At 35.9% G+C, this 22,694-nt stretch overlaps 1 protein-coding gene across 3 annotated transcripts in view; it reads left to right on the top strand.

Annotated features, from left to right (window-relative positions):
• Positions 1–22,694, top strand: part of LOC144373879 (transport and Golgi organization protein 1 homolog) — a 168,719-nt gene that overhangs the window by 8,219 nt on the left and 137,806 nt on the right. For all 3 annotated transcript variants that reach the window (XM_078036852.1, XM_078036851.1, XM_078036850.1), the window contains exon 3: positions 6,197–6,288. The gene's annotated coding sequence lies outside the window, so the exon portion shown is untranslated. The remainder of the gene's footprint in view (positions 1–6,196; positions 6,289–22,694) is intronic.

Here is a 22,694-nt window from a genome sequence, read left to right as displayed (position 1 = left end):
TGAATAAAGGGCAAAAATTAAATGATGTTTAAGCAGATGTAGAAAAAGCATTTGACAATAATCTAATTCCATTTCATGATTAAAAACACTCAATGAACTAGGAATGGAATTTTCTCAACCTGATCAAGAACAGCAGTGGAAAACATAGCATATACTTACTGGTGAAAAACTGAAAGCTCTCCCTTAAGATCAGTAAAAGGTCAAGGGTATACACTCTTGCCACTTATGTTCAGCATTACATTAGAACTCCTAACTAGGGCAATCAGGCCAAAATAAGATGTAATAAAGGAATGTGTAACTGTTTTTATTTTCTGATGCCATGATCTTTTATGTAGAAAATCCTAAGGAACACACTCACATAAATTAGAGCTAATAAACAAGTTCAATGAGGTGGCTGAATACAAGATAAAAGTATCAAAATCATTTTTACTTGAGCAATGAATAGTCCAAACATTAATTCAAAAAGAATTTTTAAAAAAGAATAAAAGAAGAGAAGAAAATGTATGGCATATGTACACTGCTGAGGGCCATTGCCAAGTAGAAATGACGATTCAAAATCCTTGCCAGCGTACCCCATGTTAAATGGACTTGCCTTTGAAATCCGCTGTGACCTTGCATGTGTGTTTGAGAAAGGCGACCCTGCTCAAGGTGAATGAGGGTGGATCCAGGTTTGAGGAAGTATCCTGCAGGTTTGAGGAAGTATCCGGGCTTAAGATAATTTGGGTTTAAGGCATTCCCACTTTAAGACAATAGGGGTTTTAGGGAAGTTGGAGGTTGAAGATTATTGCTGCTGGGATTAGGGTGTTCCTGCTGCGTGTTCCTGTTGAGATTCAAATTGGATTTGGAAAAAGCCTCTGTGGAGTAGGTGATTGGGGGCGGCGGGATTTTGGAGATTGGATCAGAACATGTTAGCTGGAGGCCGGTGTGAGTTCTGGAATAAAGAATTGCTATTTGAATCTACAAAGCTGTGTAGTGGCTCGTGATTCAGTGCCAGCCGAGACACTGGCAGTACACAATAGAGTTCTACTCAGCCATCAAGAAGAATGAAATTATATCATTTGCTGATAAATGGATAGAACTAGAGAACAACATGCTAAGTGAATAAGCCAGACTCAGGGAGACGAGGGTCAAATCTTTTCTCTCCTGTGTGGAAGTGAAGAGAAATAAGGAATAATAAAAGGGAATCTGATGAAAACAGAAGGGAGAATAGTATAATAGAAGAAAGTCATTGAAGGGCAGGGTGGAGTGGAGGAAGACTAAATGGACTAAATTATGCTATGTGCTGTATGCATATATCACAATGAGTCACAGTTTTATGTATAATTATAATGCACCTATTAAAAATTAAATAAATAAAGGTAATAAAATAAATAGAAGAAAGATCAGTAGAGAAAGGGGATTCAGGAAAGGAGGAAGGGAGGGAAAGGGGAAGTCTAGAGAATGAAATGGAGTAAATTACAATATATGCATGTATGTACATGTCACAAAGAATACCACTATTATGTATAACTGTAATGCACTAATAAAAATATAAAGAAGAATAAAATACTTTAGAAATAAATTTAACAGAAGATGAGGCTGGGGTTGTGGCTCAGTGGTAGAGTGCTTGCCCAGCATGTGTGAGAAACTGGTTCTATTCTCAGCACCACATATAAACAAATAAATAAAGGCCCATCAATAACTAATAAAAATATTTTTTAAAAGGAAATTAATTTAACAGAAAAAGTGCAACCTTTCACACTGAAAATCTGAAAACATTATTCAGAGAAATGCAAGAGGACCAGATATCCCATGTTCATTATTGGAAGACGTTCTATCATTAAGATGATAATATTTCCCAAATTGATCTACAGATTCAACATAATTTCTGTTAAAATTCCATCTGAATATTTTTTGGCATAAATTAATATTTTGGTCCTAATATATGTTAAAAAAATACAAGGGTCCCATACTAGACAAAACAATCTTGAAAAAAAGTCAAAGGGCTCATAGGCCCCAATTTCAAAAATTACTACTAAGCAGTAGTAAATTTGATTATGGATTTGACATCAGGATAGACATATAAATCATGGAATAGGATTGATTGTCCAGAAATAAATCTCCACAAAAAATTTAAAAAATAGTGCTCAAAGATCAATGGAGAAAGAATAGTTCTTTCAACCAATAGTACTAGTACCATTAGATAGCTATAATGCAAGGGAATGAATTTCATGTTTGAGGAACTAAAAATGGATCAAAAATCTAAATGTAAGAGCTATAAAAATTTTAGAAGAAAACTTGTGTAAGTTTTTCTACCTTGGAGTGGGTTAACAGTGTCTTAGATACAACACCTAAGGTACAAGCAACAGAAAATAACATAGGTAAATTAGACTTGATCAAAATTAAGAATATACAGAAAACTCTTAGAACTCAATAATAATAAAAAGATAACCCAATTAAAAAAATGGACAATTCATTTGAATATATTTCCCCCCAAAAGATATTCAGATGGTCAATAAGTACATAAAAAGATGTTTAGCATCATTAGGGAAATGCAAATCATAGCCACAATGAGATACCATTTTGTACTCACTAAGATTAAAAAGATGGACAATAAAAGTATTGAGGAAGATGTGCAGAATCACAGAATTGGTGAAATTGAAGCCCTAATATATTGCTAATCAGAATATAAAATGGTACCACCATTTTGGCAGTTCCTACAAGCAGAGTTACTGTAATAATTTACCATACTACTTCTGGATGTATACCTAAGAGAAGTGAAAACATGTTGATACAAAAATTTGTGCACAGATGTTTTCAGTAGCATTATCCATAATAGCCAAAAAATGGGAAACAAGCCAAATGTCCCATCAAATGCTGAACAGATTTTAAAAATGTGATATATCTCTATTATGGGATATTACCATAAAAAGGAAGAACATATCAAAAAATGTTAGAATATGGGTGAATCTTGAGGATATTGTGCTGAGTGAAAGAAGGCTTACATAAAAGGCCATCTGTTTCATGATCCTATGTATATGAAATGTCTGGAATAGGCAAATATTTAGAGACAGAAATAGATCAGTGCTTTCCTACTATGGGTGGAGGGAAAATGATGACTAATGTGTGCAGGGTTTCATTTTGGGGCTGTGAAAATATTGTTGATTTAGTGGTGATAGTCTCCCACTTTAGAAATATAGTAAAAACCACTGACTTGTATACTTCAAAATGGTGAATTTTACAGTATGTGTATTGTATCTCAAAGAAGGGAAAGTCATTTTTAAAATATTAAAACCAAGTATTGGGGGCTGGGGATGTGGCTCAAGCGGTAGTGCGCTCGCCTAGCGTGCGTACGACCCGGGTTCGATCCTCAGCAGCACCACATACCAACAAAGATGTTGTGTCCGCCGAGAACTAAGAAAAAATAAATAAATGTTAAAATTCTCTCTCTCTCTCTCTCTGCGCCCCCCATTCTCTCTTTAAAAAAAATAAATAAATAAAACCAAGTATCATCAATTGATTACTTTTGGAGGTTTGCTCTGCCCTGAATGGAAAATTGGTTAATACATGCAAATAATTCTGTATTGAGTGAACAGGGTAACCAAATAGATGATTAGGGAAAGTTTTTAAAATTTTTTCTGGGAATGTTAAGTAATTAATGCAGAAGTTCTGATAGAGTATCACCGTTTTGCTATATGTATCAGAATAGGTATTGATCATAATTGGCTACTAAATGGAGGAATTTTATAATGGATTTCTTGGTCTGTTTGAGCTGCTATAACAAAATGCCACCGAATGGGTGACTTATAAGCAGCAAAAATTTATTTCTCATAGTTCTGGAGGCTGGGAAATCCAAGATCGATGTGCCAGCAGATTCAGTGTCTCATGAGGGCCTGCTTTTTGGTTCATAGAAGTTGCCTTATCTTGTAAAAGGTTAAAGGGGGCAATGGATCTCTCTCTCTCTCTCTCTCTCTCTCTCTCTGGTCTCTTTAATATGAGCATTTAATATTTCATTTATAAGTGTAAAGATTTCATAACCTAATCATATCCTAAGTACCCCACCTCCCAAAGCCATCACTTTGAAGGTTAGGATTTCTACATATGTATTTGGGGAAGGAGGCACAAACATTCAGCCTATGCAGGATGGATCAAGCTGATAGTATTGATACCCATTGGTTCATCTTTTTTTTTTTTTAATTTAGAGACAGGGTCTTACTAAGCTGCTCAGGCCTCAGTAAGTTGCTGAGGCTGGCTTTGAACTTGTGGTCCCCCTGCCTCAGCCTTTGAACTTGTGGTCCCCCGGCCTTTCTGGGATTACAGGCGTGTGTCACTGCACCCGGCTCCATTTGTCCATATTAATATTACTAAAATGCATTATCTGTCTCTTGCCCTCAGTCTATTGATTAAAAAAAAAGAATTTTATTTCTGGGTTGTGCCTGTTTCACAAAGTGAAAAAAAAACCCTATGGTTTTGTTTAAAGTGTGTATTCTCAACATCTCCAGATGTTTAACTTTAGTGCATCTGGCAGCCTTTGTCAGAGAGTTTGGTTTAGGGCAAAATGGAATTTGTGTTTCTGTTGTGTTTTGTTTATTTTTTTGTTATTACTTGTGGTGCTGGGCAAGCACTCTATCACTGAGCCCTACTTTTAACCTTTCTTTTTGTGTTTTATCATTGTTATGATTTGAGGGAAGTAATGGTGTCCTAAATGTCCTTACCAAGCCTTCTGAGACTGAGTAAGATAATCAAGACCTGTGATAGGCAGAGGTGATACTGATATTGACAGGATGGATCTATTTGTTACAGTTTGGGCATATTAGGCAGGGCATGTAGTAGGGACTCCATTAATGTTTGCTGACTATTGAATGGACCTAAGTAGATCTGTCCAAGATTAGGGTTTCATTGCAATTTTGGTATGAATTTTATTTGGACTCTATGGTCATTTTCCCACCACCCCTTTTCTTTAATTTGTTGCCAACATTTCAAAATAGTGAGATTTCACATAAAAATCATGTTTCTGGCTTCTGTTAAAAAAGCAGAAGATCTGGCAACATTAGGCTTGCATTCCTTCATGGCAGCTAGTCAGCTGAAGCTGAGCAGGGACTAAATTAGACACAGTCCACTGCTGCCTCTGTTGCTCCCTGCTTCTACTGGGCGTTTGAGTTTGTGACCCTTATGCAATGGTTTCAGGAAGTGGTTTTCTAAATCTCAAGTTATTACTTTTTTAAAAAAATCTTTGTTTATTAATTTATTTTTGTGTGGTGCTGAGGATCAAACCCAGTTCCTCACATGTGCGAGGCAAGGGCTCTACCACTGAGCTATGGCTCCAGCCTGCATTATTACTTTTAATGACTTTTCTGATTATATTGCTACTTAACATACCATATGATCACTTACCTAATTAGAAAATAAGCTCTATGATGGCAGCAATTGTGTGTCTTCTATTTCTAGATATTCTCTGTGGTGCTGATATATTGCCTTGCACACCATAAGGAAGGCAGTACATACTTAAACCTCTCTACTCTGATTTGGCAAGGTGATTGAGGAAGACCAATAATGCTAGAATATTCAAGACATTGTCGTGAAATTCCAAAGTATCTTGATGCATTGGCTTGGAAAACATACTCTGTAGTGTCTTGGAGAAATGATCCAAGTTTATTAACATTATTCTTGCCTCTTGTTTTTATTAATCAGTTCTATCATATAATTTTAGGGTTAATATCCCTTGGCTATATTATTGGCATTGTGAAGTTAATGGCATTTGGAATATTAAGTATTTTCTTGACTATTTATTACATGGATTCTTTGAAATTATGTCTTACAAGTATTTTCTCACAGGTAGGTAAGTACAGAAAAATAAGTGAAAAGAGTTGAGGTCTAGAATAATCATTGTCAGGAAGGATATGAAAAATAGTTTTTTTTTCTTAAAGTACTGTTTGGTGATTCAATTCAAGGACAAAATGAAATCAATTGATAATATTAGAATAGGAAAAAACTATATTGTGTTTGGAGTTAGGGCTTAATTTAAGAGTTCATTGAGTCAATTACTATTAAGTTTTTTTTAAAAAAGTTGTCTCATTTTGTGAAAACAAACCATGTTTTCTTTAGTCCTACACTAGCCAATGGTATAATGATTGGAATACCTAGTTGACCATTATACATGTTGATTTCATGCCATAAATATTCCTTGACCCATATTGTGTGTTTATTTTTATAATAGGTGAGAAATTCATCCACTCTTCTCTTTAGTTCCTTGATCACAAGAATTTTTGGAGTTAAAAGGGGAAAGGACGAACTTTCCAAAACAAATAGGTAAGTAAGCTTCATCTAATGCTAACTTTTCTTTTTACACAAAATTGTCCTGGCCAAAAATAATTGTCGAAATTTTGCTTACTTTTACAGATTCATCTGTAGCATAAAACTATAAAAATGGTATAATGAATTAACCTGTGCTGCCAAATTCTAAATCCTTGGGCAAAAATATCAACTGATTACAAAGTTGACCTTTCAAATCAACAAATATAAAGCAAGGAAGCCAGGGCTGAAATATAGACTTGTTTCTCACTGCAGTAACTATTCTTTTTTCTTTGTGTCTTCTTCAAGTATTCCTGAAATGTCCTACATTCTTTTTTCCTGATGTGTTATCGAGTATTTACTATCTGTGCAGTATCTTTAATCATATAGGCGAAAGTATAAAAGATTGTGAAACTCTTATCAGAACACCTTCCAGACTACCTGTGCATTCATTACTCTCCTAAACGAAGGGAGAAAGTTGGAGATGTTGACTGTGTGAAATAAATAATGCATTTACTTTTTGGTCTTTAATTTACTCTGTTTTTTTCAGTAAGGCTTTTTAATGTCTGGAAGGAAATCTATGGAACCATTTTGGTTATTATTATTATTTAATATAATGCACAAGTTCTGTTTGTTCTTAAAGAGAAGTTTTGGATAGTTTTTCAGCATTTGAGGATTTAATAGTAGTGTAGTTGGCTTGCAGCTGTTAACACTAGATGTCACTGTCGCTGCATGTTTAATTACTCCCTTAAACTTTTAGAATCCAATTTGACATACAAGTCATTGTCTTAAGGACCTAAACATGAATTCAAGCCCAGCTTCTCTCTTCCCTAAACAAGTTACTATGTTTTTGCTTCAAATTTAGATTTTAAACTGGTATTTATTAAAATATGTCTTCTTGTGATGAAATTAAGTTTTAAGAACTAAAAGATATGATGAAATAATTTTTTGATATGCTTGTGGTAATTCTAGTGAAACCTGCTGTGGTGGTTCTGAAAATTGCTGCTTATCAGCCTGTAAAATTCACCAAATATTTCAAAGAAAGGTAACTGGCTCTAAGTTTGAATCCCCTGAGTAAATGCAGGAATACTAAGAGATTTTTTTTTCTCCCCTGAGTTGTATTTTTAAAATAAATATTACTACTTTGGTAGCATGATTATAATTTTTACTTTATAGCCTGTTATTTTTTTTAAATATTTTTAGTTGTAGATGGACACAATACCTTTATTTATTTATTTTTAGGTGGTGCTGAGGATTGAACTCAGTGTCTTACGCATGGTAGGCAACTGCTCTACCACCAAGCCATGACACCAGCCCCTTTAGCTCATTCTTAAAGTAATTTTTCCTGTCATTAACTGAAAATTACTAGTATTTGTTTCTTTTTAACTTTGTCTAATTTGTTAATAATTCTACAGTGTGCTTAAGTTTAAAATAGTTGTATCTTTTTATGAGACCATGATGATGTTTAGTAGTATGAATAAAATATGATATTAAGTAACAATTAAAGTTAATGTTAAAATTGCTCTTCTTGAATGTGTATATAAATTTTACTGTGCACCAGAGAAAAATGATCATTAATTTCATTTAGGTTGCAAATGAAAGAGGATAGAAGAATAAAAGGGCGATGAGATCACACAGTTTTACCCTTTTAGCTAAAGTCACACTGATGGAAATTCATTTCTTTTGAATAGAGAAGATTACAAAATTAATAACTTTCCTAGAAGAAGAGAAATGGAATATTTGTATAATTATTTTGACTAATGGTGGAAAGTGAAATGAAGGAATTAGGAAGTTGATATTTTACTTAAGTGTGGTGAACATTTTTTAGTAAGAGCCTGTATTTCAATAATCAGAAGACTGGCATGTGTCATCTCCTATACAGGCTTCTCTTTTCTATTTAACTCTTGAATTATCAGTTTCTTGGCAGGTCTTCTTAGAAGTTCTGCAAAACATTTAGTTTGTTAAATTTGCAATTGTTTGTGATTATTCTACTTTTGTAGTTTATTTAATTTTGTCACTTTTTGTTGAAATATTTATATACCCATTTTCTACATATTAATTCCCCGAAGGATAGGACCGTTTCCATCTATTCTTTGTATATATAAAGGGCACTTTAAGAATGCTACTTACAATGTCTTGTTGGGTGATTACTCAGTCATCAAATAACTAACCTCAGCTGATGACACCTCACAGCCAGTTAAATTTGCTTTCACAACCACAGGTTGTTCTGCATGCAGTCTTGCAAATGTGTGCTCTTGGTCGGAAAGGAACTGAACATAAAAAGAACATCTGCTTTTTTTCCATCTAGTGTGAAAAGAATGTCTACCTTGGAGTAAATAAACTTGGTTTCTAGGCATTTTGCTGCCACTGGAGATGACCTTAGTAGAGTCCCTTATTCACTCCATACTTCAGTTTCTCAATCTATATGACAGGAGTAGTAAGATCTAGATTTTATCTTCATGGGGTTATTAAGAGTCTACAACAAACTATTACAACTTTATTATTATTTTTTTTTAAAATTGAAGTCCTAAACAATTAGAGATATGGTTTGCTGTTTCTGTCTGTTGCCTTGCTGTTAGACTGTGCCTTTTGAGGACAGCACCAGGGTCAGAATCCTGTGTATCTGGTACCTTGTATACTGTCTGGTGTGTAGGAAGCATATAGAAATACTTGCTTAGTAGAAAAAGTAAATTTTATTACTGGGGAGGGGGGGATAAAAAGTTTGTTTTCTACTCCTGCCTTTGTTCTCATAAAGCCACAATAACCAACGAGGTTATCCTCTCTGTTCCTTGAGTTTCTTCTTGCTCAAATAAGAGGTTGGGCCAAGCCTGAGGTGTCTTCCCTCTAAAATATGAAGCTGAGACTTTATATAATGTTACTAGAATTGCATGTTTGATAAAGTGCCAATGCCTTAGACAGTACCTGACACATAGTAGGGACCAGAAGTTTTCATTTAATATGTGGAGAAAGGACCAGGGGTCTGCCTCTCTGTATGAGTGTGTGGAATGCACTTAAGATTGAGCTTTTGAGCCCATTGGTCTGATCTAGATGTGTTCTTTGAATTATGAATAGTGAGAAAATACAAGTTTTACAGTCATGTTATTACACTGTAATTTTCTAACACTCCTTTCCTTTCTGTTTGTTGTCATTTAACTGACTTAGTCTGACAGAATGAATAATGGATTCCATGTAAAATCGGAACATGCATAGCCCTGTTTTCTGGGGAAGGTGCTGTGCTTTCTGCTTTTCTATAGTAGCTGCCATCTGTATGTGAATGGACCGTCCTTGATAGCTGCTCATTCTTTATAGGGTAGCAGCTAAACCAATTGCATCTTTAACTCTGGGTCCCTTGTGTGTCTTAACCTTCAACTATGTTAGTTGCAGCTAAGTGGCAAGTGCCAATATATAGTAGTCTGAGAAGCTTTATTTTTGACTTTGTGGAGTGTCTGCTTTGCCAAAACTTCATACAGGTGCTCAGTGTGCAGAGTTAAATAGTATTGCTTTTACATTTTCCTTTTGCTTAAACTCAACCTGTGAGCCAATAAGAACTTAATGATGAATAAGTACTTACCTTGAATTCAGTTTAAACATGAGGGCTCCAAAACTTGGGCTTTTGAGCTTACAGTTCAGCTGGGGAGAAATAAACTGTTACTTGTGAATCAGATGAAAATAGAAGATATCACTAATCACCTGTGCATTGTGATTTGGGTAATGAATGCCTTGGACATCTGTAAATGGAAAAAATAGAGTGATGTATTTTTGAGGAAATAGTATTTCTTATAAGGCTTTGGGGATGAGTAGATTTAAGGTCATGAAATAGACTGAAAAAGAGAAATGAATAAATAATTTTGTTTACTGTGTTAAGTACAATTTCTATTCTGTATTATTAAGGAGCTCATATTCAAATTAAGAGCTTAGTACAGTTTACTATAATTTAAGAAGAAAATGGGTTTGTAAAAGCATCACTAGATCCAAATAAAATAATTTCCAATGACTGTATTGGGAGATGTTAGATTAATTTTATTTTCTTGGACATAAATGACAGAATTATTAGAATTATTTTTCTTAGTGGCATAGGTCTAGAGGAACCCTTCAAGGGGCATCTAACTCAGCCCAACTTCTTGCTTATCGGCAGATTTTGAAGCCATTTCCAGACTGACTGGCTTCTTTCCTGTTCTTCGTGTTTTCTAGGAAAAGAGATTCCACAAGTTTCTGTGGTTACCCACTCCATTGTTTAGGAAAGAATTGGTTTTTCAAAACTAAAATTGAGAGCTTTAGGGCAATTGAGTTTTTTATATTTTAGAGAATGTAATTATTAGAATTCAGAATAGCTTATTTGCTTTGAACCACATAGAAGCTTGTAGTAAACACTTACCTATTTGGCCAAACTGAAAATTGGAACTTTCTTTCACTGGGTCTGGGATAATATTAACATCCTCAGACCCAAAGAATTTCTCATTTTCCCCATTGAATAACGTTCATTATGTTTTCAATCTGCTGGGTACTAGCATGCAGAGATGAATCAGAACTATTCTGTGCCTAAGGGGAACTGACAGCCCAGTGAAAAATATGGCAGCTATCTGTTGCATTGGATTCTGTTCAACTTACCTTGAGGGAAGGGAGAAGTTTTGTAAGGCAGATGGCATGTCTTTTAGTGTCTTTTGCCTATTCCATGGTTGGCTTGTGCCAGGCCATTTTTATGTGTCTAATTTAACTTTCACGAGATCCCTGCAAGGTGAACAATATCATCATCACCTTACAGTGGCGTAAAACCACAGGGAGTGAATTTTAGTTATTTGCCTGTTGTCGTATAGCCAGAAAGTGGCAGGACTGGAACACAAATTATTTTCATGTACAGGGCACTTATTTATCAATACATAGAGCCTGTCATGAGTAGTATATTACTTTTTTGGTGTATGTCTTTAGATTTTACATTGCCCTAACTGTGGGAGACAAGCCACTTCATTCGTTCATTCAAAGTCTGAATGTGGACCAATAATCACACATTTTTAATATGGTATGTTGATTTCAGTGGGGGTGGGGTGCAGGGGAGAAGTTTGCTTGAGTTGACTCTAAGACCCTTTCTGTGGGTGTTGGAAGACAATATGAATTATGTAGTTTTTTTCGTTCGTGGATTTTATGTTTTTGGTGGGGAAGTTATTAGAGCAGTTTATTGCAAGTAAGACAAAGGCAAGAGAAAATACAGTATACCCTATAGAGGGGCAGGCAGGTAGGCTATGGATGAGAATGCCCATAAGTATTCTTTTTTTGAGTGAGCCTCACTGTTTTCATGTATATAAGAGATGAGGCAAGAGTAGGCCTTAAAGTTTCTAACATTATGCTGTTAAACCAGAAAGGTAAAAATCATACATTTCTGGTTGGCAAGTAGGGAATGAATTAAATTAGCCCAGGAGGTTATCAGTTTTACTAATAAGAAATTTACCTTTTTCATAGTTAACTCTGTAAAACTCAATTGTTTGGTGCTATCGAGAGGGGATTTGGGGTTTACAAAAATTCTTGGCTGTGGTTCAATTTCTTTTAGACTTAATGTTTTACAGAATCTTTGGTTACATTTTTCACATCTTTAATTAAAATGACATAAATGATAACAATTATTATTTGTCTTTATTTTCTAAAGGACCTAAAAAGTCACCCAATCCCATTTTCATTTAACAGATAAGAAAATTAAGGTGCAGAAAATTAAGTGATTTGCTCAAGATCACAAAGCTAGCATTAATATAATTTAATGGTTATTTTTAGCTTATAGCATGACTAGAACATTTGAAAAAAATATTTAGAAATGAAGTTTCTATTAGCAACAATAATATTCATTTGAATTTAAATGATTCTAATGTGGAATATGAAGTTCATTCTCCCAAAGAGGCACTTTACTTGTCAGAGGATTTTAAATAATAATGATTTAAAGTTAAGAGCCCCATGATTTGATATAGTCTGGAGGTGTCATTCATGCATTTACCACAAATCTTTGTAGAACATTCAATCTGTTGCTTTAGCCAGGGTAGATAAATGAGTATTTTTGGAGACTGAGAAGTACAGTACAAGTCTTGTATAACCTTGTTGAGATGGTCTAGTCAGAATTAAGTCTGTACTGACATTTTTGTTTACTGGAGAGTTTCATGTTTCAACGTTTTGTTCATTCATAGGTTCATGGATTATAGGTAGGGAGACCACAAATGAAATTTGTAACCAAAAAGAAGTTCTTGAAAAGAAATATGTTCATGAACTTAAAGTGGGAATTACTCATTGTATGCTTAAATATTGACTCTTGCATGGACCAAGTAATCTTTGTTCCTTAGGACTGCTTCAGGCCATTGCCCTCTCTAATAACTGAGGCATTGTTGCTCTCGTTTGAGCTTGTTCTATGGAATCTTGGCAATGCATGCATCCTCTTTCTGCATGTAAAAGCATGAGTAAATATTTTTTCTTAGCTTTGATATTTTTGTAGCTTACATTTTATATGAGCCAGACTAATATAATGTAATACCAGGATTACATAATTTAAGACGTCAGGGTTGTTTCCAGGGCTATGAGATAAAGTATTCATTTATCAGGAAGTTTACAAGCTGTATTTGTTGCTCATTCACTACCTGTAGAGAAACACCACAGAGCTGTTTTCCAAATGAGAAAATGGAGTCAAAGAACTTAAGGCCAGAGGGAATGGTTTCCTTAGAACTTAAGATAACATTTATAATTTGTTCAGAATTCAGTCCTAGTAACTATTGATTTTAGTAACATATAGTTTTGAAATTCCAGAAATTTCCAACTATTGTTGTTACACACAAAACTATTTTTGATAAAAATATGATCAATAAAATTTTTTATGTGTGTCTAATTTAACCTTCACGAGATCCTTGCAAGGTGAGTAATATCATCATCACCTCACAATGGAGTAAAACGACAGGGAGTGAATTTTAGTTATTTGCCTGCTGTCATATAGCTGGAAAGTGGCAGGACTGGAACACAAATTATTTTCATGTACAAAGCATTTATTCACCAGTACACAGAGCCTGTCATGAGCAGTATATTACTTTTTTGGTGTTTGTCTTTACCGTTATTAGAAGAAGATACTTTCCATTTTCCTAAAGTCATGACATGGGGAAAGTAGCACCGCCAGTCTGGATGATGAACTGGTCAGCAGGCTGAGGACCTAATCTGTCAGATTGTGGTATGTGTACTTATGTGTTTGCTTGTAAGTGGGGAAGGAGGGGAGGCAAGTAGTGAAGGGGGAATAGAGTAGTAAACACCTTTGAAATATAATAGACTTTAGGATTCACTAGAAGTACTGAGTTCTGTACCTTGGGCTAGATGTCCTAGTAAAAAATTAAGTAGCTATAGGTGGACACAATATCTTTATTTTATATTTGTGTGGTTAAAAAAATTAAGTAGCATACTCTTGTCATTGTCATTTTTCATCCCTCAAATAATAGCTCCATTTTTTAATATTTAAATGTAAGTTTGAAATAGTTCAGACTTAATAGTAGTTAGAATGCTTTTGGATACAACTAATAAAAAACCCAAATCAGAATTTAAACAGGGAAAAGTTATTACATATGTAACCAGGATGTTTTAAGGGGGATTCATTTTTTTCAGGTTGAAGCATGTGTTTTCTCTGTGTTTCTACTGTGCCATCCTAGACGTGAAGGCATGGACCCAGGGGGCTTTCTGGATGGTTACAAGATGGCTGCTATTATGTAGATGTTGGAGCCATCCTCCAGATGTTAGAGTTGAAACACAATATTTAGAAGCCTTGTGTTTCTTATTTCTTTTTGAAAACAATGACACTTCCTCCTGTGTGTGTTTCTATGTCCCTACCTCCACATCCTACAGATTTTTATTCACATATTATTGACCAAAGTTAATTTTTAACATGTCCCAACTTAACCCGGGTGGGGGAAATAGATCTGCCATAATTAGCTTAGACAAATCAGGATTCTTCAGTTGGGCCTGGAATATATGTTAGCTCTTCCTGAAGCACATGACTAGTCTGAGAATGGTAAATTCTAAAAGTCAAGTTCCATTAAAAGGAAGGACAAGGTCGGGGAAAGAGTGAATTAAGCAATGTGTGTTACTACATTGATGTCTGATGTTCAAGGTCATCTCAGAAGCATTGAAAATGTTTTCATTAGGAACAGTGATTTAAATATAGGAAGATAATAAATATATTTTAGCCTAATATGAAAATTTATTTTCTTTACATATTTCCTACATGTAGTTTAAAGAAATATGAAATAGTACAAGGGTCTAGATATACAGTTCTGTATAATTCATTCTTTTTAATTTTTTTTATTCTTTTTATATGACAGTAGAGTGTATTTTAACACTATACATACATGGTGTATAGCTTATTCTAATTAGGATCCCATTCTTGTGGTTGTAAATGATGTGGAATTATACTGGTCATGTATTCGCATATGAACATAGGAAAGTTATGTTCAGTTCATTGTACTATCTTTCTTATTCTCCTCTCCACTCCCTTCTCTTCATTCTCCTTTATCTAATCCAATTGAACTTCTATTCTTCTCCTCTCCACTTTCCTTCACTGTGTGTTAGCATCCACGTATTAGAGATAACATTCAACCATTGGTTTTTTGGGGGACTGGCTTATTTCACTTAGCACGACATTCTTCAGTTCCAACCATTTACCAGCCAATGCCATAATTTCACTCTTCTTTATGGCTTACTAACATTCCATTTTGTATATATACCACATTTTCTTTATCCATTCATCTGTGGAAAGGTACCTAGGTTGGTTCCATAGCTTAGCTATTTTGAATTGAGCTGATATAAACACTTATGTGACTATAATTCATTCTTGTAAATAGCTTGCATTTAAAAAATTTTCATGTAATTCCTTAGTCCATTTCATGTTGCTGTAACAGAACACGTGATGCTAGGTAGTGCATAAAGAAAAGAGATTTATTTGGCTCATGATTCTGGTGGTGGAAGGTGGTCCAAACAGCATGGTGCTAGTATTCTGGAAAAGTTCCCTCCCCCACACCCATGGCTATCACAACATGGTCAGGAAGTAGAAAGGAAACCAATGGACTGCATAGAAGGGCCAATTGCATGGTGTGGCTTTGCTTTCCAATAGCCCAGTTTATCAAGAACTAATTCAGTCCCATGAGGTTTGACCTATTCCAAGACATCATGAATCCATTCATGAGGGTATAAGTAACCCTGTAACCTAGTTACCTTCCATGAGGCCCTACCCCTTAAAAGTTTGACTACTCCAACATCATTTTATTGGATACCAATCTTCCAGCATATGTCCTTTTGAGGGATAAACCATATCCAAAACCATAGCACCCAGAAACAAAGTATATGTATGTCTTCACACATGAACCAAGTTTTGTAAAACATTAAAATAGAGATTCTGAATCCAAGCTTGAAAATGCTCTTTGACATTATGAATTATCTTCCTGGTTCACAGCTAATCTCTAATAAGCTAACAGTGTTAACATGTTTGTTATCACAAACTCTGGTTTACTTTTGGAATTTGACCCATATATTGGTTTTCTTATCATAAGGCCAAATAGTGTGAAGTCAAATGATCTTTCTAAATTTATGGGAATTGGCATTTAATTATTTTTGTTTCTGTGTCAAAAATCCCTGTTCTATTTCAATTGAATGTGGTATTCTGATGTGACTTTTTTTGCCTCTGAACTCAAATTAGGCCAATTGTTCTGAATAATCTCTCTTTCTTTTTCTGCCAAGTTTCTTTCTTTTCTGTCCTCTGAACTCTAACTGCTTTGTTCTCTACAAACTGCCTCTATAGAATTGGAACATGAGGCTGTCTGGGTCAGGGCAAACCAGCTGGGCTTGACAGAAGTTAGGGTTAGATTAGCTTCATTTGACAAGGATCAGTACGTCTGATCCAGTTGCTAAATCTTGGAAGACTAGAATTTTGCATTCTATAAGCACAATTTCATGACATCTTGCCTTTCTTTTGCTCATAAGACATCTTCATCTTAGTTGTATCTATTTCTACAACCTCTCAAATCTGAATAATTGACTTAGATCCATCTAATGGTCAGCTACATACCCCTGTCCCGTAATTCACTTGATCCCCTCTGTCACCCCTTTAATCAAAGCTTTCCTATGCCTGTGGTTCCATTTCTGTGTAACTGGTGTCCAGGTTAGGCATTCTGACATTTTTTTTCTTCATCATTCATTCAGCAAGTATACGAGGTAGGTTCAAGCACTGAGGGGATGAGGGGATGACACACATTTATAAAATAGGATGCAAATCTCTGAAGAACAATGGAAGAGGAGAGGCAAGACTTGGACTCAACTGTAAAGTTACTTATAAAGCAAGGTGGAATGCTGAAGGTAACTGTGGACTTTGCTCTCCCTCATGGGAAGAGCCTCACTCCCGCTGCACTGTGCAGACGTGGCTGTAGCAGAGCTCTTGCTAATGTCTTTTAAACACACTTTCTCCCTGTGTCTCTTCCAGTTCTTCCATTAATGTGGGAAAATCTTCCCTCACCTTTTGTTTATATTGCTGCTAGAAAATGTGGTCAACGAAGAGCAATATTGGTGCTCTGCCTCCCCTACCTGCATTTGGAAATGGAATTATGTGTATTAAAAATACTGTGTCACTGACTTCTAAGGGTCACAAGTGCCTAGTTTCCCCCAGAAACCCAGCACAGGACATCTCCAACTCCTTAATGCTTTAATTGAGAACTTTCCCTGAAGCTTCTATATTTCAGAGAAAAGAAGTTCTTTTAGTGGTGTTCTCCTTGATTGCTTTCCAATATTTCAATGAACTAGTTTTCAATTATTTATCATTATAAAAGTATATTGTTCCAGTGGTGAAGTAAATAACTTCTGTGGGCTACCTGCAATGCCACCATTTATAATATCATGTATTTCATTTGCCATATGACTATAAGTTGTGGCCTTCCACCAAGGAACATACTGTCCCTAAATACTTGATTGTGTATATCCTTCCTGTTTTCAGCTATGACTGCATTTAAAATTATGCCCTCATGCATTGCCAAACTGGTTGGCTTGTCCATGAAAATTGAATCCCATGGAATCCCTGGCATTTTCTGTGGACGTTTCTTCCTGCTCCCATTAAATAGAATTTTTAATGGTTTTTTAGGGCCTTCTGTATAATAACCCTCTTTTCTTTCTTTCTTTCTTCCTTTCTTTCTTTTTTTTTTTTTTGGTAGTCCTAAGGACTACACCTGGGCTTCATGCCTGCTAGGCAAGTGCTCTACCACTTAGCTGTATCCCCAGCCTTCTTTATTTTTTATTTTGAGATAAGGTCTTATTAAGTTGCCAAGGCTGGGATCCTCCTGCCTCAGCCTTCCAAGTAGCTGGGATTACAGTCATGTATAGTGACACCTGGAGTAATGTCACTCTTCATAGAATTATTTTAAAAAATCACAGTAGCAGAAGGAATCATGTTTCTCAATTTACCTTAGTCTGGAATGACTTTGAGCACCTAGCCTGATATCTATCAATAAATATGTATTAACTATCAACTGTATACAGGGCTTAGTACTAGGTGACACCAAAAAAGATCTAAGAACAGCCTATTCTCACGGAACATATAGTGTGCTTACAATGAAATAAACTAAAACACAATCAAGGAACAGGTCAGTCTTATTGTGAAGTGACAGCAATGATAAAGAAGAAGAGAGAGGAATCAAATATTATACCATTGTTCTGGTATAATCCAAGAGGCGAGCATCTGAGGATTCTTCCCGTTTTTCTCTATGGTATATGTGATATAGCTCATGTGGTAGGAAGTGCTTAGAGGTAGGCCAGCTCTTTAAGGAGATTTCTCAGAGGGACTCCCTGATTTCTAGTGTGTATTCTTTATAATCAGAGGTACTCTGTAATTGGCAATATCTTATTCTCTATGGGGAACAATAAATGATATGTCAGAGTATTTTCTCTTCTCCTTGTTCTGTATTTTTTGATTCGTTTACTTAGAAAAATCTTGAATCTTCAGAGACCTGGGTGCATTTGTGAATTAAAAGAAAACACTGGTACATTTTCAGTAGGTCTTTGGACTCCCAAATCTTTTCCTACACTCTTTCTTTTCCAACATTCAGCCTTGTTTTTTGGTCCTTCAGGTACTTCCTGGTATCAGTGCCATGGCTGAGTTTTCTTTCCTTATAGTCAAAAGGTTTGCTTTCCAACTAGCATCTCTCCTCTTTGTGGCCAGTGTGTCGATTTGACATGGGGTAGTTAAGTATGGGCAGAACGTTGGGGGGGGGGATGACGCTGTGGTTTCCAGGAATTCACTCCTACTCTTCTGTTTCACTCTTCTTCTCTCTTTGTATGTTGAAAGTAATATGTGCTTATTAAGAAAAATATGAAAAAGTTACACAGTTTTATTGTCTTCACCTAGGCTATTGCATTGCAGTTGTCATTTTGCTGTGTTTTCTGGACCTTTTTTTTAATTCATGAGTATTTAGTTTTTATAAAATGTATTTGTAGTTATTCTACACACACCCTTCTTTTTTCACTGGTAGGAATCACTTTTCATTTTTGTTTGATAATTTATAATCCTCCTAGTTTTAAAAAAATTAACAGACTGCTGTGTATCTTTGTTTATAAAGTGTTTTAATGTGTAAGCCTCTTTCTGCAAGTAGAGTCTCCTGTGTGTGATTTCTAGGTCACAGGACATGACTTGTTGTTGCATTCTATACTGTTAGGTTTTACATATTGTCATATTTCTTTTCTTTCTTCCTTTTTTTTCAGAGTTCTTTATTTTATAATTTATTTATTTTTTAATGTGGTGCCGAGGATCGAACCCAAAGCCTCACTTGTGCTAGGCAAGGGCTCTGCCACTGAGCCACACCCCAACCCACAAGTTGTCATATTTCTTTTTTTTTCTTAAGAGAGAGAGAGAGAGAGAGGGAGGGGAGAGAGAGAGAGAGAGAATTTTTTAAAAATTTTTTAGTTTTTGGCGGACACAACATCTTTGTATGTGGTGCTGAGGATCGAACCCGAGCCGCACGCATGCCAGGCAAGCACGCTACCTCTTGAGCCACATCACCAGCCCATCATATTTCTTAATAAATTAATTTTCTTGAAAAAACAGGTTCCATTTCACTTCCAGTCACACGTTTCACTTTCCATTTCACATAGTATAAAGTTTATTGCTCTAATTGGCCTTTTTTCTTTTTAAAAGAGTTATTTTTATTTTAATCAACAATCTTGAGCATTTTATCTGATTTTTCCCCACTATAGATAGTGATGCAAGGAATATTCTCTCATGAATTTTATCTTTGTCCTTTTTTTAAAAAATTTGTTTTTTTAGTTTGTAGTTAGATACAATACCGTTATTTTATTTATTTATCTTTATGTGGTGCTAAGGATCTAACCTAGGACCTCGCACGTGTGAGGTGAGCACTCTACCACTGAGCCATAACCCCAGCCCCTGTCCATGTTTTTATGATTATTGAAAGGGAGATTGCTGGACTGAAGAATATAAACATTCCATGAAACTAATAGCCAAGTTTCTTTTAACTGATACCAATCAACACATTTACCAGCATGTGCAATCTTCCTAGTACTAAGAGTAAGCATTTTTAAAAAATATTTATTTTTTAGTTTTAGGTGGACACAGTATTTTTGTTTCACATTTATGTGGTACTGAGGATCGAACCAGTGCCTCATGCATGCTAGGAGAGCACTCTACCATTGAGCCACAACCCTAGCCCCAGAAATAAGTATTTTTTTATGCAAATTTCAGGGAATGTGAGAAGAAAAAGACCTTGGTGTTTCAATTTACATTGCTTTTATTACTGGGGAGGCTGAACATTTGCTCAAGTTATTTGTTGGTTAATTGCATTTTCTTCAGCTTTGCTTTCAAGGCCCTTTTCACCTTATCTCGCATTATTCAAACTTACAAATATTTATTAAAGCCTGCCAACTACCTTCTCCCATTCCAAACATATACCCACACACTAATCAAGCTAATCTCCCTATTGTTCCTTTGAATGTTAAGCTTTTACTTTGAGTGCTTTTGTTCATGGTTTTTCTGCTCCTAAATGCCTGCCTCTCCCTTCTTCTTAAGCTATGCTGATTTCCATCCTTGGGTTCAGCCCAATGGTCTTCCTAAAACTGGTTTTCTGGAGAACAGACTCTGGGGCTGCAGCTCTGTAGTAGACCATACTGCCTTCTTCAGGCTCTGCCCTAGGAGCAGGCAAAGAAGATGAATGTAGAAATAGGCATGTCTACATTTGATTTCTGGTGGAAGTGACTTAGTCCCCTGAGCCTCCATTTCTTTGTCTCAGCATCCTTATAAAATGTGAATGACAATAGAGTCTGCCTCTGGAATTGTGAGGAGCAAATGTGATAAAGCTAAGAGGGCCTAAGGCTGGTGTAGAGGGCCTAAGGCTGGTGCTTAGTATATAGGAAACTCTCCTTTAGTGCCCATTGTTTTAATTGTCATCTCAGCATTTGTTGTTTTTTTTTGTTCCATAGGACTCTCCTGTACCACCCCAGAGGCTGTGTACTGTCTCTTTCTTGTAAATTAGTTATGTACTCTCAAGTGAACACAAGGTTCTAAAGGGGAGGGATTGCATTTTAAGTCTTTGCATGTCCTAATGCACTATGCTGCTTGAGTATAGTTGGGTAGCTTTGGTAGTGGTGGAAATTAGAGGAAGGCAGTGATGAGGACCTCATTTTCAGCTTTTCATAAGACCTTTACTAGGAGAACTTTCTCCTAGGGCCTTTTAAAAAATGTTAGCTTTTGTTGCTTATTCAGCCAACGGAGTTACTCAGTAGAAAATGTTTAAGAGATCCAGATTATACCACCAGATTTCACTTTTCCATACAGTGTTTCAAAGTGTTGTATTCATTAGTATTTGTGAGAGGGCTTGAGATGTGGCTCAAGCGGTAGCGCGCTTGCCTGGCATGTGTGTGGCCCAGGTTCGATCCTCAGCACCACATACCAACAAAGATGTTGTGTCTGCCGAGAACTAAAAAATAAATATTAAAAAAAATTCTCTCTCTCTCTCTCTCCTCTCTCACTCTCTCTTTAAAAAAAATTGTGATAAACCTATGGTTAATGTAAAGGGGGTCCGGCGGATCATCGGAGGGAGAGACCACATAAGAGACTTACTCCATGCAATTGACAAAAGGAGATTTATTGGGGATCCATTCCAGCGCGCTGGGGCTCTGTGCTCACTCAAGGAGGGAGAGCAGCCCAGAGCCCAGAGCAAAGGTCAAGCAGAGCTTAAGTACACTTTTTGGAGAGGGCGGTGGGCTTTGCATACATCAGAACAAATCATCATGAGGCACGGGGAAATTGAACAACAACTCTGAGACGTGATTGGCAAATCCATTGGCGGGAACAGCTCGGGCAGGGGTGATTGGTCATTCCTAAGCGGGGTACACATTCAAACTGATTGGTTCGGGCCCTGTGACAAACTGCATAGGGCCCTAGGCTAAATGGCTAGTAGGGTGTTGTCTCAACTAACTCAGGAAGCTGGGTGTAACCGAGGAACTCAATAATACCTAATCTTTTACATTTTAATTCAAGCCTTCCAGCTTAGAAACTTTACCCTTTCAGTTAATACCACAAGAAGCCATAAACTAAACCAGATTCTTTCCCCTTTTAACTTTCAGATGCCCTGGATTAACAGCAATGTTACTCTCTCATTTACACCTGGTATTTCCTAGCATTCTCAAAAAGCTGAAACAATGATTCATGTTTAGTCACTGTGTAAATGGCTATTTTCATTTATTTAAAATAAAAATAACAAAAAATATCCCAGGTAAAGATCTCGTATTTTAACTAGTGACAGATGCTCTGATCAGTATTTCTACTTAAGTCAGGCATTTTTTACATACACCTCAAGCCTTGCAATTAAGCTTTATGCCTTTCCAAGCATAACAGTTAACCAATAAACCAAAATATCAGCCTGGTCTGGCTTAGCTCAGTGGTCTTTTGATTTCTTCCAGTCTGTTTGATGTGGAGGCTTATTGAGATTTATCTACTGAGCTGTTCATAGTTTGTAGGGCTGGGAGCATTGACTATATTATATAAGATTCCATTAGTGACAGAAGAGTGTGGACAGTCTCTGCAGTGTAGATAGTCTAGCCAGTTGTACTGGTCATGATTTTGTTGAAATTTTTAAGACTGTTGTCGAGCTTTTTATTAAATACTCAATGGTTTTTCTTATTTCCCAGTTTATACTCCAAGCCTCAAAGCAGATGTGCTTTGATTGGTTCAATTTTGTAGAAAGTTTCTTAACTTTCAGTATGCAGATTTAAAAACTTTTCCAGTTATTTGGACTAGTTATCATCAAGGGAAGTAAAAATAGAAATATATAGTAATCAATCATAAATATTGCTAGATGGGGAGGTAAACATCATTCCATTATATTGTTCAAGGTGGAAACAGCATTGGCGTATCCAACTTTATAACAAAGCCT

Source organism: Ictidomys tridecemlineatus, unplaced genomic scaffold (assembly GCF_052094955.1).
Source record: "Ictidomys tridecemlineatus isolate mIctTri1 unplaced genomic scaffold, mIctTri1.hap1 Scaffold_52, whole genome shotgun sequence".
NCBI classification, from domain to species: domain Eukaryota; kingdom Metazoa; phylum Chordata; class Mammalia; order Rodentia; family Sciuridae; genus Ictidomys; species Ictidomys tridecemlineatus.
Note: the sequence above shows the minus strand (reverse complement) of the source record. Positions and strands in the feature narration are given on the sequence as shown.